Source organism: Sturnira hondurensis, unplaced genomic scaffold, assembly GCF_014824575.4.
Source record: "Sturnira hondurensis isolate 20B ecotype Veracruz unplaced genomic scaffold, ASM1482457v3 Scaffold0000867, whole genome shotgun sequence".
Classification (NCBI taxonomy): domain Eukaryota; kingdom Metazoa; phylum Chordata; class Mammalia; order Chiroptera; family Phyllostomidae; genus Sturnira; species Sturnira hondurensis.
The window spans coordinates 1324897-1339769 of NW_028073498.1; the positions used below are offsets into that span (position 1 = coordinate 1324897).

At 35.8% G+C, this 14873-nt stretch overlaps 1 protein-coding gene across 4 annotated transcripts in view; it reads left to right on the forward strand.

Annotated features, from left to right (window-relative positions):
* The first annotated feature begins 1251 nt into the window (after positions 1–1251).
* The window catches only part of PPARG (peroxisome proliferator activated receptor gamma), a 145858-nt gene continuing 132236 nt past the window's right edge, over positions 1252–14873 (forward strand). The window contains exon 1 of one of the 4 annotated variants that reach the window (XM_037050824.1): positions 1252–1447. The gene's annotated coding sequence lies outside the window, so the exon portion shown is untranslated. Of the gene's footprint in view, positions 1448–2354; positions 2430–6106; positions 6150–14873 lie in introns of those variants that run through there. The other 3 variants (XM_037050816.1, XM_037050841.1, XM_037050830.1) reach the window with 3 other exon arrangements.

The window sequence follows — 14873 nt, forward strand, 5'->3', positions numbered from 1 at the left end:
GAAGAGTATCATGGGCAAGTAATTGATAAGCTTCTTAAAACCAGGGACTCATCTTTGCCTCCCCAAGGAGGGCCAGGCCTACAACAGGATGTTCAGTAAATAAGACTAGAAGGCTGCAAAGAAAGGCCTTAAGAGCAGAAGACCACAGGCTTTTTCTTTTCTTTTCTTTTCTTTTCTTTTCTTTTCTTTTCTTTTCTTTTCTTTTCTTTTCTTTTCTTTTCTTTTCTTTTCTTTTCTTGCCATGTATAATGTGCACTTTTGCGTACAATTTTTTCTTTATTTAATTATTGTTCAGGTACAGTTTTCTGTCTTTTACTCCCATTCCAGCTCTCCTCCCCCCCCCCGCCGCCCCCCCCACCAGCGCTCCTCACCTCCCTCCCATTTCCACCCTTGTTAGTTTTTGTCCATTGTCCTTTATACTTATTCCTGTGAATCCTTCCCCTTTTCCGGAAATTCCCTCCCCTCTCCCCTCTGGTCCCTGTCTGCCTGTTCTCTATTTCAGTGTCTTTATATTCTGCTTGCTTTTTTTTTTTTGTTATTTAGGTCCCTGTTAAAGGTATGACCGTAGGCTTTCTGATCGGGAATCTGTCAATCTCTCTGGACGGGTCCTGACGGAGGGAATGGGAGAAGAATCGGCCCACAATCTACCCTGTACATTTTTACGAGGCAGCACGCCTCAAAGCGGTTTCTCAAACTTGAAAACTTGAGATTCCCACCCCCACGACTCACCCCCCCCTCCATGTGTAAGAAACACTGTTAAAGAATTAAAACAATTCTGTTAATGAGTTTTAGAAATGACTTCAATGATTAAAACTAAAACTGTGTCACCGTGAAGTGACTAAGGATTACCGGTGTGAATTATAAATGCATAATGGGGGGTGGGGGTCGCTGAAAGTGCGCGCACCACTGGGATATCAGATAAAAACCAGGTGATTCTATGTATGCTTTAGTATCTTCGGGTAAAGAATGTCACTGAAAGGAAGAATGGGGGCGGGCAGAAGGGGGAATCTCGCAGACTTCTTTGAGAAGGGAGAAACACCCTGGTCTGAGACGGCTGGTGGGCTCCTGAACGGCACTCCGCGAGGGCTCTACAGTGACCTGACCCGGGCATCTTTCTGTGGTTCGCACTATTCCGGGCCGCCTCCCAGTGGTGGTTGTGAGGAACAAATAGGGCCTGGCACAGAGTAGGCGCTCAGAAAAGGCAGCCCCGGCGGCGAAGGGCCCTACTGTGCGCTCCGCACCAGCGCCGCGGCAGCTCCTTTCTCTCCTGTGCGTCCGCGAGACCGCCGCCCCGCGTCCCCACACCCCCTCCGGCCACGCTTGGCCGCTGGCAGGCGGGGCCGACTGTACTCGGAGCCGGAGCCAGAGCCCGCGGAGAGTCGCCGCCCGGGGCGCTCGGTCAGCCTCCGGGACACCGGAGCGGGGCGCCACGCCGCCACCGCCGCAGGTCAGAGTTCGGGTGCCGCGCGGCCGCCAGGTCAGCGGACGTGGAGGGAGGGGACGCACTGAAGGGTCCGGGACCTAAGAGGGTCGGGGCCGAAGGTTGGCGAGGGCTGAGGAGACCCGGGACGAAGGCTCGGTCTCAGAGGGGACCCGGACGGACTCAGTGGTCGCTAGTAAAGGGTGGTGGTCCGCGGGGACGGGGACTGACAGGTTTCAGACTGAGGGTCGCGCCCTGAATTCTGGCAGGAGCGCGAGCAAACGAAGCGGAGGAGGGCACGGGCTGCACCCGCGGCGCTCCCGTGAGCAGCGGTCCAGCCCCGGGAGAGGAGCGCGTGCCTCCCGCTCTGCCCTCGGTGGGGGTCCGGGAGAACCTGGGACCTCCGAGCTCCCCGCTGAGGCGCGCAGGCGTCCGGGAGCGGCTGCAGGGAAACTTTGGAGCAGAAACTCGGGATCCCCTGCGTGACGACCCGGCGGCCGTGGAGTCCTCCTGCTGGGTCCGCAGTACCCAGGCGGCGATCGCTGTGTGGTCATAGTGACAGTTAAGCTAGGGTTGCCCTTGGGGTCACCCAGCCCCGGTGCCTAAGCGCTCTGCTGGCTCTGAACCTAGTGGGGGCCTGGGGTGTGGGCCGGAGTCCCCAGGGTAGTCTGGGATGGAGGGTGCGGCCCCCCACACCCCGTGTTTGGATAGGGAGCGTTAGGGTTTTGAGGGTTCCCACTCGTGCCCACAGGCTCTTTGTAGCCTGAGACAGGCAGAGGCAGAGTGCTTAACAGAACTCATGGTCCCTCTGTAGGGGGTGCAAGGTGGTGTGTAGCCGTGGTACTTTATGCCTTGTTATTTGGGGCGGAGCCTAAGGTAAGGAGGCAGAAACTGGGAGTAACCTATCTGCTGCTTTTATATAAGGTCAGTTAGGTAAAGAAGGGGCCTTTACCTCTGCTGGTGAATCAGAAGGCTGCATTTCTAAATCCTTCTAAGTCCCAGTGCTTAGGTGAGTTGGCTCACGGTAACTGCGTTTTGCTGAAATGTGTTGTTGGTGTACCAAAGTTTGCAAGATGACGAAGATGGTGATCATATAATATCATTATTATATTATTAGTTTTCTTTGTTTTGTTTTGCCGTGAAAATCTAATTCACTGGAATCCGAGGATATAGTTGGGGAAATAGTGTCAATTATTTCAAGAGAATAGAGTAGAAAATAGTATTCTGTGATGAAGGAGCTGAAGTTTTTCTTCTTTTCCTTTTAAGCTTGGGGACAAACTGTAAAATTAATTTATGTGAATTATCATCTGAAAACAAAACCAGGCAAGATGATGAACTGAGTTGTGTGAAACCTATTGCTGGAGAAACTCTATTTTAAAGTACATTATTTTTAAGGTCAAGTGCTTTTATCATTCGTGAGACAAGTTGCAACGGGGGTTATTGAGGACCTGGTCAGATTTTCGACAGATCTGAGGTGTTCTGTGGTACTCTTCCTGTCTATAGCTAAGTGATCAATCCCTGACTGAAAGCAGAACCAACCTGGTGGTGCTAAATGATTTAGAAAATCCTTCTAGGATGGAGACTGACGTAGATATTCACTGTGGCTTCTCCCTTAAGGAAATACCTTCCACTCCAATTAAAGTTTTATAGAAAACAGTCATAGATGCTGCCAGTTAGCATTTGGAGTGATATTTCAAAAGATCCTGTTCAGATTTTAAAACAATTTTTGTGTTGTCTATTTTCAATCAAATTCACTCTAAAGTTAATGCATTCTGTAGTATTATTAAATGTACAAAAATTTTAAACTAATGTTTAGTTAGCCCAAAATTGAAGTTTCTTATAAACCATCCATTTTTGTCATATGTTATACTTCACATAATTTTTCTCCTTTATTTAAATTAGATGATATTTGATATTCACTTGCTGATGATTATTTTAAATTTAAAGACCTTAAAATCAACTAGTGACTACATAGTCTTTTGCAACTCACTGGAAGGAATAAAACCTCATGATTTAATTTTTTATTTGTTTGTTTCTAGCTTTTACAATAACTACTATAAAATCACGGCATCAGTGAAGTATGAAGGTTTGCAGAATTCCAGGCTAATTTTTTGGGACACTGTTTTATTTCATTCTTTTACTTTTAAAATAATATAATTTCTTTTAAATTAAAACTGTGATTGGTATTTTAAATAATTAAATACACAATTTTCTTTGAAGAGACTAGTTTTCTTAATGTTCATTTCTTTGTATATTTTGGAACTACATTTAAAAATAATAAATGGTAATTTTTTGAAAATCACAATGTAAATTTCAAAGTCCCTGTGGCATTAAAATTATATTATCCCGATGTATTAAAATTTATACGGGAGAAAAATTGTGACTTTAGGAATATGCATTAGAAATGCATTATTGCTCATGGCTAATTGATTTAAATTAGTAAGTAATATAACTGTAAACACTTATCTCCCTTCTGTAAATCTCTGACAATAATGATGTTTGCCGCTAATTTTAATTATCAAGATAATTATGTGTGTGACAGTGGTGTAAAAGGCACTGCTGTGAAAACATGTGGAAGTATTAATAATACATTTTATTTGGTTTTCAAATTGTGAAATGGTTGTTAATAACAGGAAACTTTCATAAAGTGGGAAAAAATGTTAAAATAATACTTTGAAAATGTTTTATATATCCTGGCCCATACTTATGCTTCTTTTATAAGGTCTACATATGCCCAATGGATAGGACAGAAAATGTTAGTCATTCTAATTTGTGGGTATTCTGTTGAATTCACTGTCATTTGAATTTGGAAATATATCATGAGGTGTGGCAAATGTACTGGAACAAGTTTTTGATCTCACAGAATTTCACTAAATAAATATTAGTTGAATAGGATTTTTTAAAATCAATAATCAAGAAAACTTAAGTTGCTAGTCTGTAAGTGTAAATATATGACTTCCACATTAAAAATTGTTAAACCAAATTTCTAACTTGCTTTTCTTATTCTTTTTACTAGCACATCTCCACATTAAGGTAGTTGACCTCTTGAGCTATTTCTTTTCTCTCTTTTCTCCCTCATAAGGCCGAAAACCAACAAAAAGAGCAGTGATTTAAAATGTTTACAAAGTCCCTTCAAAACTGATCTAATTTGACTCCACAAAAATAAAATAACATCTGTGAATAGCCATGTTATAAGCATAGATAGACCCAGTATATCGTATTTCAGCTAGTTTCATAGCATTCTAGATTTTAAAAAATGTTAAATTGAAGATTATTTGTAATCTTCCTGAGGCTTTCTTATTAACTCTTTGTATTTTATCACAATACAGAGGTAGATTTGGAAGAGTTATATGACATATGTTTTAAGGCTTATTTAATAAAATCATCAGGTTTTAATAATAATTTACCTAAAATACTTATTTAGGTTCTTGGAAAAAATTGGCACCAATACAATAGGCCATATTTTGGGGAAAACTCTTGCAGATATTAAGAAAAGAAAATGTATCGCCAGTAATAGTATATGTTTAAATTCTTTTTTATTTTAAAAACCAGGTTTAAATAATCTTATACTTTTTACTTAATACTTAATTTACTTATATTTATATTTTATACTTAATACTTTTTTCAACAATCAATGGAAATCAATAGCCTAATAATGAACTTTTAATTCAGAATACGACTGTCTACATTTTTAACCATTTCAATTATTATAGCGGGGCAAGTCACTTACCCTAATTCTCTATTTTCTCATCTGTGGAGTGGAAAACGCATTGCAGTTTTTGTACCATGCTTTTTTTGGTGTGATTTTAAGATTTTATCAGCAAGCCTGTGTATAGTAAGTGATATAATGTTGGCCCCAAATTAATTGAGCTGATATTTTTAAAGAGAACCTTCATAGTTATCTGTGTTACAGCTAAATAACTCTTTTACAGATGTTAATAGTTCACCCTAGTACTGATTTTGAGATTATTGTTAAGAATGAATTGAAGATAATGCTTGCTGAGAGGTTGTCAATTTATAAAATGTTTCTGGAAATATTCCATCATTACTCAATTTTAAAGTGTCGTCATACCCTGATTACTTTGGATAAAAAATTGGCCTAATAATTATTTTTGTTTTATTGATATTATCTTTGTGAGTCCCATAGTAGACACAGTGTGGATCCCCGAGTGTCACTCCTCTATGTCTAGTGCACCTAGAAGGCGCATTTTGTGCTTTTTGAAAATAAAGTTTTATTCTTTACATATATTTATGGTGCATACTCTGAATGTATTGCATATTACCCAAGAGCAAGTCTATTGTGTAATGAGTGCTATAATCCTTCAGCTCAAAAGGCAGTTTAGTGTTGTAGCCTAAAGAACTAAATGACTTGTGCTTATTGTAAAAACTGGGTCTCTTTCTAACAAGGTATAATAAAACAAATAGGCTTTCAGTGGCTTGAAGAGTGAAAATGCCTCCTAATAACCCACCAATTTACTAGTAGGGAGTAATTGGAAAAGTATATAATTAACTGGGCATCATCCAAATAATAAATTTTAAATTCTCCTTATGAATTGTTAAGTAATACACTTCATTGTGAAATGTCTCCTATGCAAGAAAGTAAGGGACTTGGTTCCAGGCCTGACCCCCACTATGCTCCTGGAATATAAAGCTACAAAGCCCAAGTAGAGACATAGCTAAAAGGCAGGGGAAGCATAGGACAAAGAAAGGCTTAGGCCAGTGCCTGTAGGTAAGTGTTCCATTTGTCTGTGGCTTCCCCTTTGGGGGTGGGAAGTGGAGAGTGGCATTAACTTCCACTCTCTAAACAGTATAGTTTGAGCTTTCTCAGAGTCGTTGCTTTACCTTCTATTCCAGTAATGAGGCCATTTTCAACTTGAAAATCTCTTTTGGGACAGGGTGCAATGAGTTTCCTTTTCCTACTGGGATTTCTCAGAAGTAAAGGAAAGAAATGAAGCATCGCTTCATGCAACATAAATTGATTAAAATAGAGATCTTAATCAATTTATGTTGGAATTTAAACTAGTCAGGATTTAAACTAGATCATGTAATAATAGTTTAATTCATTTGGATTCAGTATCTGATTAGAAAACATTTTTATTTCACTACATTAATTTTAGAAAATAAAATTGCTGGTTTTAACTGATTAAAAACACTTTAATTTGTGGACTCTTCTAGGAGAATTATATGATTAAGATTTATGGAGACAAATTTGATGACCTTCTGAGAAGAGTTCAGATTAGTATATAAACCTGGGGGGGAAAGTCCTTCACAGTTTACCACAGATAAGAAGACAGTAGATATGAGGGAGGTAGAAAAATAGGGAAATACCCTGAGTAGGAGTGTAAGAGATTTCTGTATGCTCAACTCCTACAGTCAGCAGATGGCATAGTTACTGTGCATAGGCCTAAAATATGAGGTTGGTTTCTAAGAATTTACTAAGTCTTTGATGACATTATAGAATTTTAGAATAGCTCTACATTGTAAAGTTGCCACTTAACCCTTATTCTCTCTGGCTCTATAAGTTCCTCTGGGAAAGTGAATAGAAAGAAAATACTCTTATCTTGTATGTTTAAGGAATACATTTTCCTTTATAGTGAGGCATTGTGGAAACATACATGTCAGATCACCAGAGTGCAATGATGAAATGCTAGAATAAACCCCTTAACCTTGACCTCACCCGACTGGCTGTCATTCCATCTCTGAAACTCTCTTTTGTCATTTGAAAGTTTGGAGTTCATTTTCAAAATACTAATATTTTTATCAAAGTTAATTCTTTAAATCATCATCAGCAAAAATTTGAGATGTTAGTTCCTAGTTGCCATGCTATCTGAAAAAGAGGCCTTTAAACAGATACAAAACACACTTGAAGGAGATCAGTAGAAGGAAAAATAAAATCAAAGTGATTCATGTTCCAGTTTCTCCATAAACCAGCCTTCATGAAAAAAAAAAATGAAATAGCCATTTGAAATAGTGATAGAAAGGATTTATTCTCCCATACATGCTTTTATTTTCCTCTTAAAAATCAAAACAAGTTGTAATTCTTTCTTGAACTATTTTTTCCTTCAAAGAAGACAAATTGTTGTTTCCCAACCTCCATTTACCTAGGAAATATCAAAATTAAGATTATGAGTTAGCCATTGGTTAATATAATCAAATATTTGAATATTACCTCTCACTGTGTCTTATTTTGTCTGCAGTGTTAGATGATCTAATCTTTTCATAAGTTACTTCTTCCAGATTTTTTAAGTAATTTTCTAATAAATTGAAGTGAGAGGAATCCTTCAGTCTTATCAGAAAAATAGTACACTGAAGAAGTATAAATAATGCTTAATGCTTTAGGAAATCTACAGATCATAAAATATCATACATGTTTTATTTTTTGTTTTTTACCAAAACAAGTTATGGCAAGCCAACACATCTCTATTAGGAATAGAAGCTTAGTAGCTACCTCAAAAGCAAGTTCATCAATTTTGTGAATCAGCTAATACGTAGTGTTTAACAGTTAGGTGTTACTTACCAGTCACTTGCTTTTCCACAGGATTGCTGAAGTTTGAATCTAAAGCATAGAATCTCAAAGCCTTACCTTACTAAATGTTGTTCTTCTCTGTCAGTTGAAAATTACTTATGTAAATAAGTTTTTGATGGCATATAGAAAAGTATATAAGTTCTTTCTCTTGTTTTATGTAGTGGATGGAGTTTATGAAAGAGAAAACATATGAACAGTGTATATATAAATGAAGACGATAATTTAACAAATTATTTGCATGTGTCACTAAAATCCAGAAGACTGAAGAAAATACCCAGGCATTTGCCAATGTAGGATTACTACATGTTTTCTTAAAGCATTTGGAACTAATTAGAAGCAACCTGGCTTTATTTAAAGGCATATAATATATTTTTAAATTTTGTTTTCAACAAAGTCTAAATTGTTAGCCTTTAGGGACTTGAGTAGTACAATGTCTACAAAAATATAGATGACGAGTTTCTTGAAACAGGTATTGACTGGGTTTTATTTCTCTATCTTTAGCATATAGCATGTATAAGCACCTAAAAATATTTTAATAACAACACAGAAATAATCTAAGGCAGTGTTTTGTAAAGTGTGGTTCTTAGACCACCAGTATCAGGATTATCTGAAAGTTTAGTAGAAATGAAAATTCTTGGGCCCCATCCCAGACCTACTGAATCAGAAACTGTGGGGATGTATTTTAACAAGCTCTCCAGCGAATTTTCATGTATATTGTTTCAGAACTCCTCACCCAAGGTGATTCCTGCATTTAGTCTGATAGCCCAGAGCCCATTGGTTAATTCACTTAGTTTGAATAATTTTTAGTAGGCCTTACCCTGAGTGCTAAGTTCTTTGCCATATTCTGCCTAGTGGTGGGATCTCTTGGGATCATCCTGTGACATTACCTTTATTGGTCGGACATTTTATTATTTCAATAAGGTCAGTGTTAATTGTCAATATGCTTGTGTCAAGACTGTGTAGCAGTTTTTAAGTTATAATTTTTTAAATGTACTTTTTAATGGAAACAACTTGACCAAAAATCTGTCATAGAATTTTGAGACCCCCTTAAAACAAAGTTTAAAGAGGAAAAAAAAAGCTAGACGGATCACTTCTTAGTCTGTCACTGGTTCTTCTCACCTTAGAATAGTTGCTAGGATCCTGAGTCTCCAAGTTCAAAGAGTACAGCTTCAAAGACTGGATTGTGTGAGATCACAGAGGATGGTTCACCCCTAGAGGATTCACATTAAATAGACTTTATAATGGATTTGTAAACCTTAATTTCCGTTTAATATTAGTACAAAATATACCCTTCCTAGTGATTGTCAATAGTTTTTTTTTAATTATAAAATTATATTATTCTGGAATTCAAGAAACTTGTACTTTGACATATCTCTGATGTCTCTGATTTAGTTTAGGCTGTGTAGAAAGCACATTGGACAATATATCACATACGCTGATGCTACACCCCAACTTCTGGTACTTTTTCAAAAGAGAAGGAGGATATGAGGAAAGCCATTTACACAAAAACTCATAAAATCATTGCTATAGGAACCATTATTTGGAAGTAACTTGAATATTCAACAGCAAGGGGACGGTTAAGTAAATGATTGTGTAATCACTAGGTGAAATGTTATACAATTATCAATGACAATTTAGAAAACTATAGCAAATCTGAAAAATACGAAGTTATAAAAAGTAGCATTAAAGATATATGTGCCCTAATGACTTTAACTTTATATAAACATATGTACATGAAAACATCTGGAAGGGAATATACAAATGTCACAACAACTATATTAAAATAGTAAGGTTAAGGAGAGCTTTTTAGGTTGTTTGTAAATTTTTCTGTTTTTCAAAGTTTAGGTAGTAGTATAAAATTACTTCTGTAATTAAAAACATACATTCATAGCCTTTTTTTAGTGTGTATATGATCAGTAGAAATCAAGGTAAAGAGTAGATTAAACATTACGATCCTTTAGCTACTTTATTTTTTAAAGCCATTGAAGATAATATAAGACACTACATGAATTTTTTTCTGTAATACCCAATTTTATTTCATAATTTTATTTCACTAATTGGGTTCCCTTACTCTTTGCTATACCAGCTTCTATTTGGGAGGGAAAATAATCCCATCTCTGTTATACCCTCTTAGTTTTGTTTAGCCATTTATAAGGTTTGATTTTGTTGATTTCTTTGGGCCTGTATTCTCTTACATCTTTAGCATATAGTGACAAACAGAGCTTTCTAAAAACAGTTTTCCTGGTTATTTTTATAAAGCCACCCCATTTAATTTTTTTTAAAGAAAAGAATGTACACTATGTTTTTTCTTTAAAATTATTATTTTATAAAAGAAGTTGCTGTATTACCTGTTAGGAGTTTGAAATTTTCTTTTTTTTAATTTATTTAAAATTTTTTCAATTACAGTTGACATCCCATATTATTTTGTATTATTTTCAGGATTTTTTTCTAAAATTAAATAACCTCATAATAGTTACTTGATTTTCTAACTCTATGTAACACTGAACTCGCAAACATAAAGAGCTGATGCAGAAGCGTGTGAAGGTAAACTCTGATTGCAGATGGTCATTATGAAACCTTGATATAATTCTTGATAATTTTTAAAAATAAAAAGATTTAAATTAGCAAGTGAGTAGAGGTTTCCTCAAATTTAGTCAGACCTCTGAGTGAACACTGTAAAAGATTTATCTATATGTATATAAATGTGTATACATGTACACATGTATATAACACACACAGAAATAGCCTTTGAATTAATTAACTTTTCCTCTTTTCTGTTGCATTGTTTTAGAAATTTCAAAGGGACAATTAAGTGATTTTGCCTCTGACCCAGATCACAGATTAGATTTTTCTCGTCCCTTTATTTGGGACTTTTTTTAAAAAACAACTCCTATCAGCCTGATGACTTTAGAATAAACTTCCCCTAAATGAAAACAAAGTTCTAAAAGCTTTTTAGAAATTTCTTACCAGGGATACTAACCATTCTCTCTTCTTTCTGCCTTCCCCATTTCCTATTTAATTCTTAATATAGCCCAAGGCAAACCCAAACTAACAAAATTCAGTTTATAGCTCTTAGAATTTGTTTGTGGGTGACACAAACTTGTGTTAATTATACCTTAAAGAGCAAATCTGAGAAGATCCTTTTTAATGAAGTTTTATTATTCAACAAATATTTATTAAGCTCATACCTTGTGCCAAAAGTTGTTTTAGAGAAGGAGGATAAAGCAAAGAAGAAGACAGACAAATTCCATCTCTCCTGGAGTTTATTATTATTGTTATCTAGATTGAACAAGAACATTAGTGGGAAAGATGGTGACTAAGAGGAGGCCAGAGTCAGGCCCGTGTCTTGTGTCTAGGCAGCATTGCTAGGCTAACAACCAGTCAGTGGCTATTTTTAAGTTAGGTGTGCCATAGGGGAAAAACTGTGTCCTTGAATATACTTCCTAGATGTCATTATTACTTCTTACTTTTGGTTATATGTATGTATTATGTATTATATATTATATATAATTTATTTACTATATTATTTTATTTTTCTCTTTGTAATAAAGTTATTAACAAAGGAAGTAGGAATGTATCCACTATGTATTTAAGTGGTGAACAATCCAAGTCAATTTAGTTCATAATTTTATTTATAAGAAATTATTTGCACAAACAAAAGTTTAAAACAAAATTAACTGGTCCTATCCCATTCAAATAGTTTAAAAATTCTTTTTTCTCTGGGAAATAAAGCTAGCTGGTTTCCTTTAATATCCCATTAAGAACTTCTCCATATTTAGAATATAATATTTGAGTAGAAGGAGACCAAGATCCTATTTCAAATAACCCTCCTTTGGTCAAATTAACTTTACAGCTATTTCCAGCTTCTATATTTACAGTCAGATTATCTAACTACCATTTCAATTCTGTTTTTAAATTGACAAAAAATATTTTGACTACTTAGAGTATATTCTGAGCATGAAACTTTTGGGGGAAAAAGATAAGTAAAATAAAATTTGAAGGAATTTATATGACATTAAATAGAATTGCTTTTCATATATAGAGTGACATGGAATATTAGTATACAGCTCAGGGCAAATGTAACCAAAACTTTCAAGTTTTATAAATTTCACCACAATTTGTTCAATAAACTCCATGTACATTTATTGAATGACCACTCATTTCTTAGCACTAGATATCCTTATATGGGAAACAGTATCTGCCCACCTGGAAACACAGCCTTAAAGGTAGTAAGAGATGCTTTTCAGCGTTGAGACTACATAATGCTGGGTAGGTGAACTGGCATCTAGCACTAGGTAGGCAAATAACTACAGCTCAGTAAAAGTAAAATACTGAGTGACTGAGCCCCACATGTTGACATGAGTGTTTCTTTGGCCATTAACATGATTCATGCTGTGTATTCCACTTTGCTTTCTGGAATGCCCTTTGATCCTAACAGAGCATAATACACACACAATTAATTTGTTTTTATGATGCATACTCAAAGTTTTTAAATGTCAGGTTGATTACTTTTGTCATACGACATGTATATGAAATATTTGGCCTGGCCACCAGCTTTTGAATTCAGAAATAGGATTTTATTTTATTTTATTTTTAACTGAAATAAAACAGAAGGCAGATTTACTGTGAAATGTAATCTAATATGGTTATTACACATGTTATTTACTGTCATGTCTTATATTTATGTACAAGTTTTATATACCTGGCAGAATTGTTCATTCCTAATGGATAGGAACGACTGTTGTAATGCATTGCATACCTTCCCTAATTCACAGTCTATAATATAAGGGACTGGGTGTATTATAAGTACTTTTAAATTTTATTTGATTTTGAGGACAACTTTTGCTTTTTCAATATCACTTGTAAGAAATTCTCAGTGCTACTGTTCTTCACATTTTTAAAGAAATTCCCTAAATTACTCTTTGAAATGTTAATTTCTATTTTATGGATCATTTTTATGATACATAATAATATGAAATTAATGCCAGAAGACATTTCCTGTTTGCTCTTCTAAAGTGGCAAAATGGGATATGAAAGGGAAAAATTGTTAATTATAGACTTCAGCATTTTGTGTTACGTCTTTTAGTTCTGGTCAGAAGAACAGGTTTTAAATGGCCTAAGGGCCAGAGAACTCTTTTTACATTCTTGTTTTGAGGCTTCCAATGGCAACTGTTACAAATGCTGTTAAGTATTACTGCTGGCAAAAAGTTCACAGTAATGTACAATATGAAATGTTATTTAGACTTATTACTTATGCATCAAATAAAACTAGTTCCCTTTCAAACTTTTTGCTAAGTGTTAGATAAAACATTATTAAGTTTTGGCCTATTAATTAGCTTATCATATGCAAAAATTTTCATTGGTCAGCTATTTCAAATATGAATCACAAGTATAGTCATCACAATTATTTAACAGAATATCCTTTTATGAGATAAATATGGGTTTATGAGCAACTTCAAGTGAAAAATACCAAAGAGACTGATTTATATATGAAAGCAAGGCAAATAAACAAATCTTTAATGTGGCCCTCTGACATCTCTGAACACCCACATTTAGTAGGCCTTCATCTGTGGATGTAGAACGGAGGTAGGAGTCTATTAACAAAGATCAATACAGGGAGTTTGCACCCTCTACACCCTTGGGCACCCTGCCATTATCCTCCTGCAGCCACACCTGTTCATATCCTGCTAGGGCAGTGATTTTTCAACCAATGTGTCAGGGCAGACTGGTGTGCTGACTGAATTTTTAAAACATGCAGTACCTGACTAGTCAGGGGCACTGACCCTTTTCTCTTAGATTGTCAAGTAAAAAACCAAAACAACACAAAGAACAACAACAGCCAACACAACAGAAGCCATCTAGTGTAAATGCCCTGTCTTGAACCATAATATATAGGTCATAAAATACAGTTGCATCTTATTGGTCATGTTTCATAATAAGGTAGTGTCTGATTGGTTAATTCTTAGTACCAGAAATCCTTATATACAAGCATAGGCACCTGATAGTTTTAAAAATTCACTTTGGCACAAAAAAAGGGTAGGTAAGTAGTGTTATTATTTTTTTTGTAAATCACTCAAAATCATAACTATTTTTGTCAGATCAACAAAAAATATTTTTAGGTGTGCTGATGCATTTTAGTAGTTAGTTTGTGTGTGCCACGAGATGAAAAAGGTTGAAAATTGCTGTGCTGGAGCAAAGAAGACACAATAGACACAATACCCAGAGAGAGAAGCAAAGTGGTTGGGAGAATAGAGGATGACAGAAGGAGGGATAAAAAACTGACACAGCTTGGAAGTTCTCATTGATGATCCAGACATCAGTTCCCTTAACTTATTATTCATTCATATATGGCCACCCACTGTATATTGTACACATATATTCTAATAAATAGGTTGTAGGCACAAAAGGAGACACCAAAGCTCCTAGAACTAAAAGTTTACAATCTATATAAATCCAAAAGAGGTAAAGTTAATTGTTGTAACCAACAATTCAAAGCAGTGTATGATTAAGGACTAAAATAAGTAAGGAAAAAAAAAACCAAGTGCTAGAAAAAGTCAGAGAATGGCAAGGTCAGTGTGACATGGAGAGTATGTGTACCCAGGAAAAGCCTTGCAGAGAAGGGGGGGAGTTGAACTTGACCTCAAAAGTTCATGGATTGTCAGAGTAACCTTATTTAAAAAAACTAAAAAGTATATAGAGAAAAGAAGGTAATCAAAGTACATTTCTATTAATATGAAATATCTGGAATTGGTAAATCAAAAGAGATAAAAAGCAAACTAATGGTTAACAGGGTCTGGGGCAGGGGGAGGAGGAGTGACTGCCTGCTTAATGGATACTGGATTTCCTTTTGAGGTGATTAAAATGTTTTGAAATTAGACAGAGGTGATGGTTGTACAGCTTTTAAGAATATACTAAATGACACTAACT